Source organism: Chionomys nivalis, chromosome 6 (genome assembly GCF_950005125.1).
Source record: "Chionomys nivalis chromosome 6, mChiNiv1.1, whole genome shotgun sequence".
NCBI lineage: Eukaryota > Metazoa > Chordata > Mammalia > Rodentia > Cricetidae > Chionomys > Chionomys nivalis.
In genome coordinates, this window is record NC_080091.1 from 3,073,483 (window position 1) to 3,083,678 (window position 10,196).

A 10,196-nucleotide genomic window follows, 5' to 3' on the forward strand; every position below is an offset into this window, starting at 1 on the left:
TGGAGTGAGTTGCATAGTGGGTGTGTTCAGCTGGATTGGTAGCACTGAAATACTCATTAGCACTCTGAGGGTCGAAAGTGTCACCTGGAACATGAACAAGTGCAGATTCCTGATCAGTAGTGAAGCTACCACACTTGTGTTCTCTTCTAAGCAAGTTTCAAGAACAGGGTCAGAATGTTGCCGAGGGGGAGAGAACGAGGAGGAAGGAGGAGAAAATGGCATTCACAGATTACAGTACCTACAGCCAAGCTGCAGCCCAGCAGGGCTACAGTGCTTACACAGCCCAGCCAACTCAACGATATGCACAGACCACCCAGGCGTATGGGAAACAAAGCTATGGAACCTATGGACAGCCTACTGATGTCAGCTCTACCCAGGCTCAGAGCACTGCCACCTACAGGCAGACTGCATATGCAACTTCTTATGGACAGCCTCCCACTGGTGATACCACTCCAACTGCCCCCAGGCATACAGCCAGCCTGTACAAGGATGTGGCACTGGTGCTTATGACACCACCACTGGTCCAGTCACCACAACCCAAGCCTCTTGTGCAGCTCAGTCTGCATATGACACCCAGCCTGCCTACCCAGCCTATGGCCAGCAGCCAGCAGCCGCTGCACCTGCAAGACCACAGGATGGTAACTGCCCACTGAGACTAGTGAACCTCAATCTAGCACAGGGGGTTATAACCAGCCCAGCCTAGGGTATGGACAGAGAAATTACAGATAGCCCCAGGTACCTGGGAGCTACCCCATGCAGCCAGTCACTGCACCTCTACCCTATCCTCCTACACATCCTATCTTCCTCTTCACAGCCAACTAGTTACGATCAGAGCAGTTACTCTCAGCAGAACATCTGTGGGCAACCTAGCAACTATGGACAGCAGAGTAGCTATGGGTCAACAAAGCAGCTATATGGGCAGCAGCCTCCCACTAGTTACCCCCCTCAGACTGAATCCTAAGGCCAGGCTCCAAGTCAATATAGCCAACAGAGCAGCAGCTACGGGGAGCAGAGTTCATTCCGACAGGACCACACCACATGGTGTCGGCGGCAGGAGTCTGGAGGATTTTCCGGACCAGGAGAGAACCAGAGCATGAGTGGCCCTTACAACTGGGAGAGGAGAAGGAGGGGATTTAATCATGGAGGCATGAGCAGAGGTGGGCGGGGAGGAAGACTCGGTGGAATGGGCTCTAGAGAGCGAGGTGGCATCAATAAGCCTGGTGGACCCATGGATGAAGGACCAGGTCCTGATCTAGGCCTTCCTATAGATCCTGATGAAGATTCTGACAACAGTGCAATTTATGTGCAAGGTTTAAATGACAATGTGAGTCTGGATGGTCTGGCAGACTTCTGTAAGCAGTGTGGGGTTGTGAAGATGAACAAGAGAACTGGGCAACGCATGATCCACATCTATTTGGATAAGGAGAGAGGAAAGCCTAAAGGTGACACCACAGTGGCCTAGGAAGATCTGCCAACTGCCAAGGCTGCTGTGGAATGGTTTGATGGAAAAGATTTTCAAGGAAGCAAACTTAAAGCTTCTCTTGCCCAAAAGAAGCCTCCAAAGAATAGCATGTGGAGTGGCATGCCACCTCGTGAGGACAGAGGGATGCCACCACCATTCCGTGGAGGTCATAATAGCCCAAGAGGTCCCAAAGGACCCATGGGTCACATGAGAGGCATTGGAGGAGACAAGGGGGCTTCCCCCCATGAAAACCATGGGGCTCCTGAGGAAATGTCCAGCACTGAGCCGGAGATTGTCAGTGTCCCATGCCGGGCTGTGGAACCTGGAGAACAGAATGCAACCAGTGTAAGAACCCAAACCTTAGGGCTTCCTCCCTCAACCCTTCCAACCTCCTGGATGTGATCGTGGCCAAGGCGGCAGTGGTGGCAGGCAGGGAAGAAGAGTTGGACTGTTGGATTGTGGTGGTCCTGGAGAAATGTTCTGAGGTAGCAGAGGTGGAGAGAAACGTGACTTCTGAGGTGGCCATAGCTTGGACCGAGGTGGACGTGGTGGAGAAATATGACATGGTCCTGGGGGTCCTCCTGGATCATTGATGGAACAGATGGAATCAAGAAGAGGTGGACTTGGAGAACATGGAAGACCTGCATAAATGGATGAAGGCAAGTACGGTCAGGAACTTAGAGACCGGCCCTACTAGAGACCTGCAGAGTTGCATGGATGACCAGATTCATTTTTTAAAAACAGAAAATGTTTTAATTTTTAATTCCGTATTTATAATGTTGGCCCAACATCATGATTATTACTGTCTGTACTTTAGTATTTTCACCATTTGTGAAGAAACATTAAAACAAGTTAAATTGTAGTTTGCTGAGTTTTTTTTTTCTTTGAAAGATCGTTGTTTTAGCCTTAAATATGGGAACTCTTGTGAGCATACTCAGTATCATTGTGGAAAACCAAGAGGGCCCCTAATTGTAACAAAGTTCATGGTTGTGATTGTCTTCAAAAACATTTCAAATGTTTATTAACTGTCAAAAAATAATGTTGCAGAGGGTCAATGGTGTTACCAGTGTGCCTACCAGGAGCAAGTTCAGCATCAGCATGTGGTCTTTCCCTTAATGCCCAGTGTAAGTCCTGAAGAACGGGTGTGATCTATTGTGGTGTCGTGAAGTGTAATATTCTCAGAATTTTGAAGAGTGTCACCTCTGTGACTTGTACCTGAAAATGAAGGTAATTCAGTGTCGGCGGTAGGCTCGGACACAATGCCATCTTCAAAATTTGCAGGAAGAAATCCTTCCGGCTTGATTTCTTCAACCTTTAAGGAAATTTTGAGATGTTAGTTTTCATTAAATATGTCACTGATTTTTATTCACTTTAGAAGAACTTATCTCTTAATGTCAGGGTCTTGATATATAGTCCCCAAATATTTGTTTGCTCAGGGAAATTTTATTACCATAACCACTGATATCGTGTAACCTTTGCTTCCTTTCTATTTGATTCAAAGCCCAGAGTTTGAGAATCTTAAAAGGGGACCTACTTAGCGTTATGTGGGGGGGGGGGGCAGAGAATAACCCTCATAAGGTGGCTCTCTGTTTTCACCTGGTGAGGCTGCCCTGGTGGCATGCAGCGAGGATGAGGCGGACTTATGGACCGTGCTGGTCCTGGAGAAATGTTCCGACTTGACAGAGGGGTAGACAGAGGTGGCTTCTGAGTTGTCCTTAGCTTGGACCGAGGTGGTTTTGGTGGAGGAATACGACGTGGTCCTGGGGCTCCTCCTGGAACATTGATGGAACAGACAAAATGAAGAAGAGGACTTGGAGGACCTGTGTAAACGGATAAAGGCGACAACAGTGAGGAACTTAGAGTCCAGCCCTACTGGAGAGATCAGCAGAGCTGCATGGATGACCAGATTTATTTTTTAAAGTGACAAATGTTTTAAATTTAGAATTCCATATTTATAATGTTGGCCACAACATCATGATTATTACTGGCTGTACTTTAGTGTTTTCACCTTTTGTGAAGGAACATTAAATAAGTTAAATGTAGTTTGCTGAGTTTTTTTTCTTTTAAAGATGCGTGTTTTAGGATTCGACAATGGGAACCCCTTGTGAGCATACTCAGTATCATTGTAGAGAAGCAAAAGGTCCCCTTCTTGTACAAAGTTCACGGTTATGGTTGTTTTCAAATACATTCCAAATGTTTATTCACTTTTAAAAAAATAATGTTGCAGAGGTTCCATGGTGTCACTACTGTCGCTACCAGGAGCAAGCTCAGCGTCAGCCTGTGGTCTCCCCCTTGCATGTCCAATGTTAGTCCTAAAGAACGCATGTGATTCATTTTTGTGTTGTGAAGTGTAGTTTCTCAGATTCCAAAGAGTGTCAACTAGTGACTTGTACCTGGAAATGTAGGTAATTCAGTGTCGGCGGTAGGTTGGGCCACAATGCCATCGTCATAATTCGCAGGAAGAAATCCTTCCGACTTGGTTTCTTCAACCTTTAAGGAAATTTTGAGACGCTCGTTTTCATTAAAATTGTCACTGATTTTAATTCACTTTAGATGAACTTATCTTTTAATGCCAGGGTCTTGATTCATAGTCCCCAAATAATTGTTTGCTCTGGGAAATTTTATCACTGTAACCACTGATATCATGTAACTTTTGCTTCCTTTCTGTTTAATTCAAAGCCCAGAGTTTGAGAATCTTAAAAGGGGACCTGCTCAGCTTTGTGTGTGTGTGTGTGTGTGTGTGTGTGTGTGGTGGGGGTGTGGGCTGAGAATAACCCTCATAAGGCGGCTCTCTGTTTTCACCTGGTGAGGCTGCCCTGGTGGCATGCAGCGAGGATGAGGCGGACTTATGGACCGTGGTGGTGCTGGAGAAATGCTCCGAGGTGGCAGAGGTGGAGACACAGGTGGCTTCTGAGTTGTCTGTAGCTTGGACCGAGGTGGTTTTGGTGGAGGAATACGACGTGGTCCTGGGTGATGGAGGAAAGTCATTGATTAATTAATAAAAAAATTGCCTGACCCTCATTGGTTAGAACATAGGTGGGTGGAGTAAACAGAACAGAATGCTCGGAGGAACAGGAAGTGAGCTCAGATGCAGGGCAGCTCCTCTCAGAGCAGACGCCATGAAGCTCCGACCCAGGATGGACGTAGGCTAGAATCTTCCCGGTAAGCGCCCCTTGGGGTGCTACACAGATTATTAGAAATGGGCTAAGTTAATACGTGAGAATTAGCCTAGAAGGGGCTAGATATAATGGGCCAGGCAGTGTTTAAAAGAATACAGTTTGTGTGTTGTTATTTTGAGGCATGAGCTAGCCAGGTGGCCAGGAGCAGGGTGGCAGGAACACAGCCCGAAGCTCCCACTACACCTGGAGTCCTCCTGGACCATTGATGGAAGAGATGGAATGAAGAAGAGGTGGACCTGGAAGACCTGGAGGACCCGTGTAAACGGATAAAGGCGAGAACAGTCAGGGACTAGGAGACCGGCCCTACTAGGGAGACCTGCACAGCTGCATGGATGACCAGATTTATTTTTTAAAACCAGAAAATGTTTTAAATTTAGAATTCCATATTTATAATGTTGGCCACAACATCATGATTATTATTGTCTGTACTTTAGTATTTTCACCATTTGTGAAGAAACATTAAAAAAAAGTTAAATGGTAGTATGCTGAGTTTTTTTTTCTTTTAAAGATGATTGTTTTAAGACCCGACAATGAGAACCCCTTGTGAGCATACTCAGTATCATTGTGGAGAACCAAGAGGGACCCTAATTGTAACAAAGTTCATGGTTGTGATTATTTTCAAATACATTCCAAATGTTTATTAACTGTCAAAAAAATAATGTTGCAGAGGTTCCATGGTGTCACTAGTGTGACTACCAGGAACAAGCTCAGCGTCAGCCTGTGGTCTCCCCCTTGCATGTCCAATGTAAGTCCTAAAGAATGTGTGTGATTCATTGTGGTGTTGTGAAGTGTAGTTTCTCAGATTCCAAAGAGTGTCAACTCTGTGACTTGTACCTGGAAATGTAGGTAATTCAGTATCGGCGGTAGGTTGGGCCACAATGCCATCGTCATAATTTGCAGGAAGAGATCCTTCCGGCTTGGTTTCTTCAACCTTTAAGGAAATTTTGAGACGCTCGTTTTCATTAAAATTGTCACTGATTTTAATTCACTTTAGATGAACTTATCTTTTAATGCCAGGGTTTTGATTCATAGTCCCCAAATAATTGTTTGCTCTGGGAAATTTTATCACTGTAACCACTGATATCATGTAACTTTTGCTTCCTTTCTGTTTAATTCAAAGCCCAGAGTTTGAGAATCTTAAAAGGGGACCTGCTCAGCTTTGTGTGTGTGTGTGTGTGTGTGTGTGTGTGTGGTGGGGGTGTGGGCTGAGAATAACCCTCATAAGGCGGCTCTCTGTTTTCACCTGGTGAGGCTGCCCTGGTGGCATGCAGCGAGGATGAGGCGGACTTATGGACCGTGGTGGTGCTGGAGAAATGCTCCGAGGTGGCAGAGGTGGAGACACAGGTGGCTTCTGAGTTGTCTGTAGCTTGGACCGAGGTGGTTTTGGTGGAGGAATACGACGTGGTCCTGGGTGATGGAGGAAAGTCATTGATTAATTAATAAAAAAATTGCCTGACCCTCATTGGTTAGAACATAGGTGGGTGGAGTAAACAGAACAGAATGCTCGGAGGAACAGGAAGTGAGCTCAGATGCAGGGCAGCTCCTCTCAGAGCAGACGCCATGAAGCTCCGACCCAGGATGGACGTAGGCTAGAATCTTCCCGGTAAGCGCCCCTTGGGGTGCTACACAGATTATTAGAAATGGGCTAAGTTAATACGTGAGAATTAGCCTAGAAGGGGCTAGATATAATGGGCCAGGCAGTGTTTAAAAGAATACAGTTTGTGTGTTGTTATTTTGAGGCATGAGCTAGCCAGGTGGCCAGGAGCAGGGTGGCAGGAACACAGCCCGAAGCTCCCACTACACCTGGAGTCCTCCTGGACCATTGATGGAAGAGATGGAATGAAGAAGAGGTGGACCTGGAAGACCTGGAGGACCCGTGTAAACGGATAAAGGCGAGAACAGTCAGGGACTAGGAGACCGGCCCTACTAGGGAGACCTGCACAGCTGCATGGATGACCAGATTTATTTTTTAAAACCAGAAAATGTTTTAAATTTAGAATTCCATATTTATAATGTTGGCCACAACATCATGATTATTATTGTCTTACTTTAGTATTTTCACCATTTGTGAAGAAACATTAAAAAAAAAGTTAAATGGTAGTATGCTGAGTTTTTTTTTCTTTTAAAGATGATTGTTTTAAGACCCGACAATGAGAACCCCTTGTGAGCATACTCAGTATCATTGTGGAGAACCAAGAGGGACCCTAATTGTAACAAAGTTCATGGTTGTGATTATTTTCAAATACATTCCAAATGTTTATTAACTGTCAAAAAAATAATGTTGCAGAGGTTCCATGGTGTCACTAGTGTGACTACCAGGAACAAGCTCAGCGTCAGCCTGTGGTCTCCCCCTTGCATGTCCAATGTAAGTCCTAAAGAATGTGTGTGATTCATTGTGGTGTTGTGAAGTGTAGTTTCTCAGATTCCAAAGAGTGTCAACTCTGTGACTTGTACCTGGAAATGTAGGTAATTCAGTATCGGCGGTAGGTTGGGCCACAATGCCATCGTCATAATTTGCAGGAAGAGATCCTTCCGGCTTGGTTTCTTCAACCTTTAAGGAAATTTTGAGACGCTCGTTTTCATTAAAATTGTCACTGATTTTAATTCACTTTAGATGAACTTATCTTTTAATGCCAGGGTTTTGATTCATAGTCCCCAAATAATTGTTTGCTCTGGGAAATTTTATCACTGTAACCACTGATATCATGTAACTTTTGCTTCCTTTCTGTTTAATTCAAAGCCCAGAGTTTGAGAATCTTAAAAGGGGACCTGCTCAGCTTTGTGTGTGTGTGTGTGTGTGTGTGTGTGTGTGTGGTGGGGGTGTGGGCTGAGAATAACCCTCATAAGGCGGCTCTCTGTTTTCACCTGGTGAGGCTGCCCTGGTGGCATGCAGCGAGGATGAGGCGGACTTATGGACCGTGGTGGTGCTGGAGAAATGCTCCGAGGTGGCAGAGGTGGAGACACAGGTGGCTTCTGAGTTGTCTGTAGCTTGGACCGAGGTGGTTTTGGTGGAGGAATACGACGTGGTCCTGGGTGATGGAGGAAAGTCATTGATTAATTAATAAAAAAATTGCCTGACCCTCATTGGTTAGAACATAGGTGGGTGGAGTAAACAGAACAGAATGCTCGGAGGAACAGGAAGTGAGCTCAGATGCAGGGCAGCTCCTCTCAGAGCAGACGCCATGAAGCTCCGACCCAGGATGGACGTAGGCTAGAATCTTCCCGGTAAGCGCCCCTTGGGGTGCTACACAGATTATTAGAAATGGGCTAAGTTAATACGTGAGAATTAGCCTAGAAGGGGCTAGATATAATGGGCCAGGCAGTGTTTAAAAGAATACAGTTTGTGTGTTGTTATTTTGAGGCATGAGCTAGCCAGGTGGCCAGGAGCAGGGTGGCAGGAACACAGCCCGAAGCTCCCACTACACCTGGAGTCCTCCTGGACCATTGATGGAAGAGATGGAATGAAGAAGAGGTGGACCTGGAAGACCTGGAGGACCCGTGTAAACGGATAAAGGCGAGAACAGTCAGGGACTAGGAGACCGGCCCTACTAGGGAGACCTGCACAGCTGCATGGATGACCAGATTTATTTTTTAAAACCAGAAAATGTTTTAAATTTAGAATTCCATATTTATAATGTTGGCCACAACATCATGATTATTATTGTCTGTACTTTAGTATTTTCACCATTTGTGAAGAAACATTAAAAAAAAGTTAAATGGTAGTATGCTGAGTTTTTTTTTCTTTTAAAGATGATTGTTTTAAGACCCGACAATGAGAACCCCTTGTGAGCATACTCAGTATCATTGTGGAGAACCAAGAGGGACCCTAATTGTAACAAAGTTCATGGTTGTGATTATTTTCAAATACATTCCAAATGTTTATTAACTGTCAAAAAAATAATGTTGCAGAGGTTCCATGGTGTCACTAGTGTGACTACCAGGAACAAGCTCAGCGTCAGCCTGTGGTCTCCCCCTTGCATGTCCAATGTAAGTCCTAAAGAATGTGTGTGATTCATTGTGGTGTTGTGAAGTGTAGTTTCTCAGATTCCAAAGAGTGTCAACTCTGTGACTTGTACCTGGAAATGTAGGTAATTCAGTATCGGCGGTAGGTTGGGCCACAATGCCATCGTCATAATTTGCAGGAAGAGATCCTTCCGGCTTGGTTTCTTCAACCTTTAAGGAAATTTTGAGACGCTCGTTTTCATTAAAATTGTCACTGATTTTAATTCACTTTAGATGAACTTATCTTTTAATGCCAGGGTTTTGATTCATAGTCCCCAAATAATTGTTTGCTCTGGGAAATTTTATCACTGTAACCACTGATATCATGTAACTTTTGCTTCCTTTCTGTTTAATTCAAAGCCCAGAGTTTGAGAATCTTAAAAGGGGACCTGCTCAGCTTTGTGTGTGTGTGTGTGTGTGTGTGTGTGTGGTGGGGGTGTGGGCTGAGAATAACCCTCATAAGGCGGCTCTCTGTTTTCACCTGGTGAGGCTGCCCTGGTGGCATGCAGCGAGGATGAGGCGGACTTATGGACCGTGGTGGTGCTGGAGAAATGCTCCGAGGTGGCAGAGGTGGAGACACAGGTGGCTTCTGAGTTGTCTGTAGCTTGGACCGAGGTGGTTTTGGTGGAGGAATACGACGTGGTCCTGGGTGATGGAGGAAAGTCATTGATTAATTAATAAAAAAATTGCCTGACCCTCATTGGTTAGAACATAGGTGGGTGGAGTAAACAGAACAGAATGCTCGGAGGAACAGGAAGTGAGCTCAGATGCAGGGCAGCTCCTCTCAGAGCAGACGCCATGAAGCTCCGACCCAGGATGGACGTAGGCTAGAATCTTCCCGGTAAGCGCCCCTTGGGGTGCTACACAGATTATTAGAAATGGGCTAAGTTAATACGTGAGAATTAGCCTAGAAGGGGCTAGATATAATGGGCCAGGCAGTGTTTAAAAGAATACAGTTTGTGTGTTGTTATTTTGAGGCATGAGCTAGCCAGGTGGCCAGGAGCAGGGTGGCAGGAACACAGCCCGAAGCTCCCACTACACCTGGAGTCCTCCTGGACCATTGATGGAAGAGATGGAATGAAGAAGAGGTGGACCTGGAAGACCTGGAGGACCCGTGTAAACGGATAAAGGCGAGAACAGTCAGGGACTAGGAGACCGGCCCTACTAGGGAGACCTGCACAGCTGCATGGATGACCAGATTTATTTTTTAAAACCAGAAAATGTTTTAAATTTAGAATTCCATATTTATAATGTTGGCCACAACATCATGATTATTATTGTCTGTACTTTAGTATTTTCACCATTTGTGAAGAAACATTAAAAAAAAGTTAAATGGTAGTATGCTGAGTTTTTTTTTCTTTTAAAGATGATTGTTTTAAGACCCGACAATGAGAACCCCTTGTGAGCATACTCAGTATCATTGTGGAGAACCAAGAGGGACCCTAATTGTAACAAAGTTCATGGTTGTGATTATTTTCAAATACATTCCAAATGTTTATTAACTGTCAAAAAAATAATGTTGCAGAGGTTCCATGGTGTCACTAGTGTGACTA

The 10,196-nt window shown here is 45.2% G+C and overlaps 1 pseudogene; it reads left to right on the forward strand.

Annotated features, from left to right (window-relative positions):
- The first annotated feature begins 215 nt into the window (after positions 1 to 215).
- Positions 216 to 2,159, forward strand: LOC130876085 (RNA-binding protein EWS-like; annotated as a pseudogene).
- Positions 2,160 to 10,196: the final 8,037 nt, after the last annotated feature.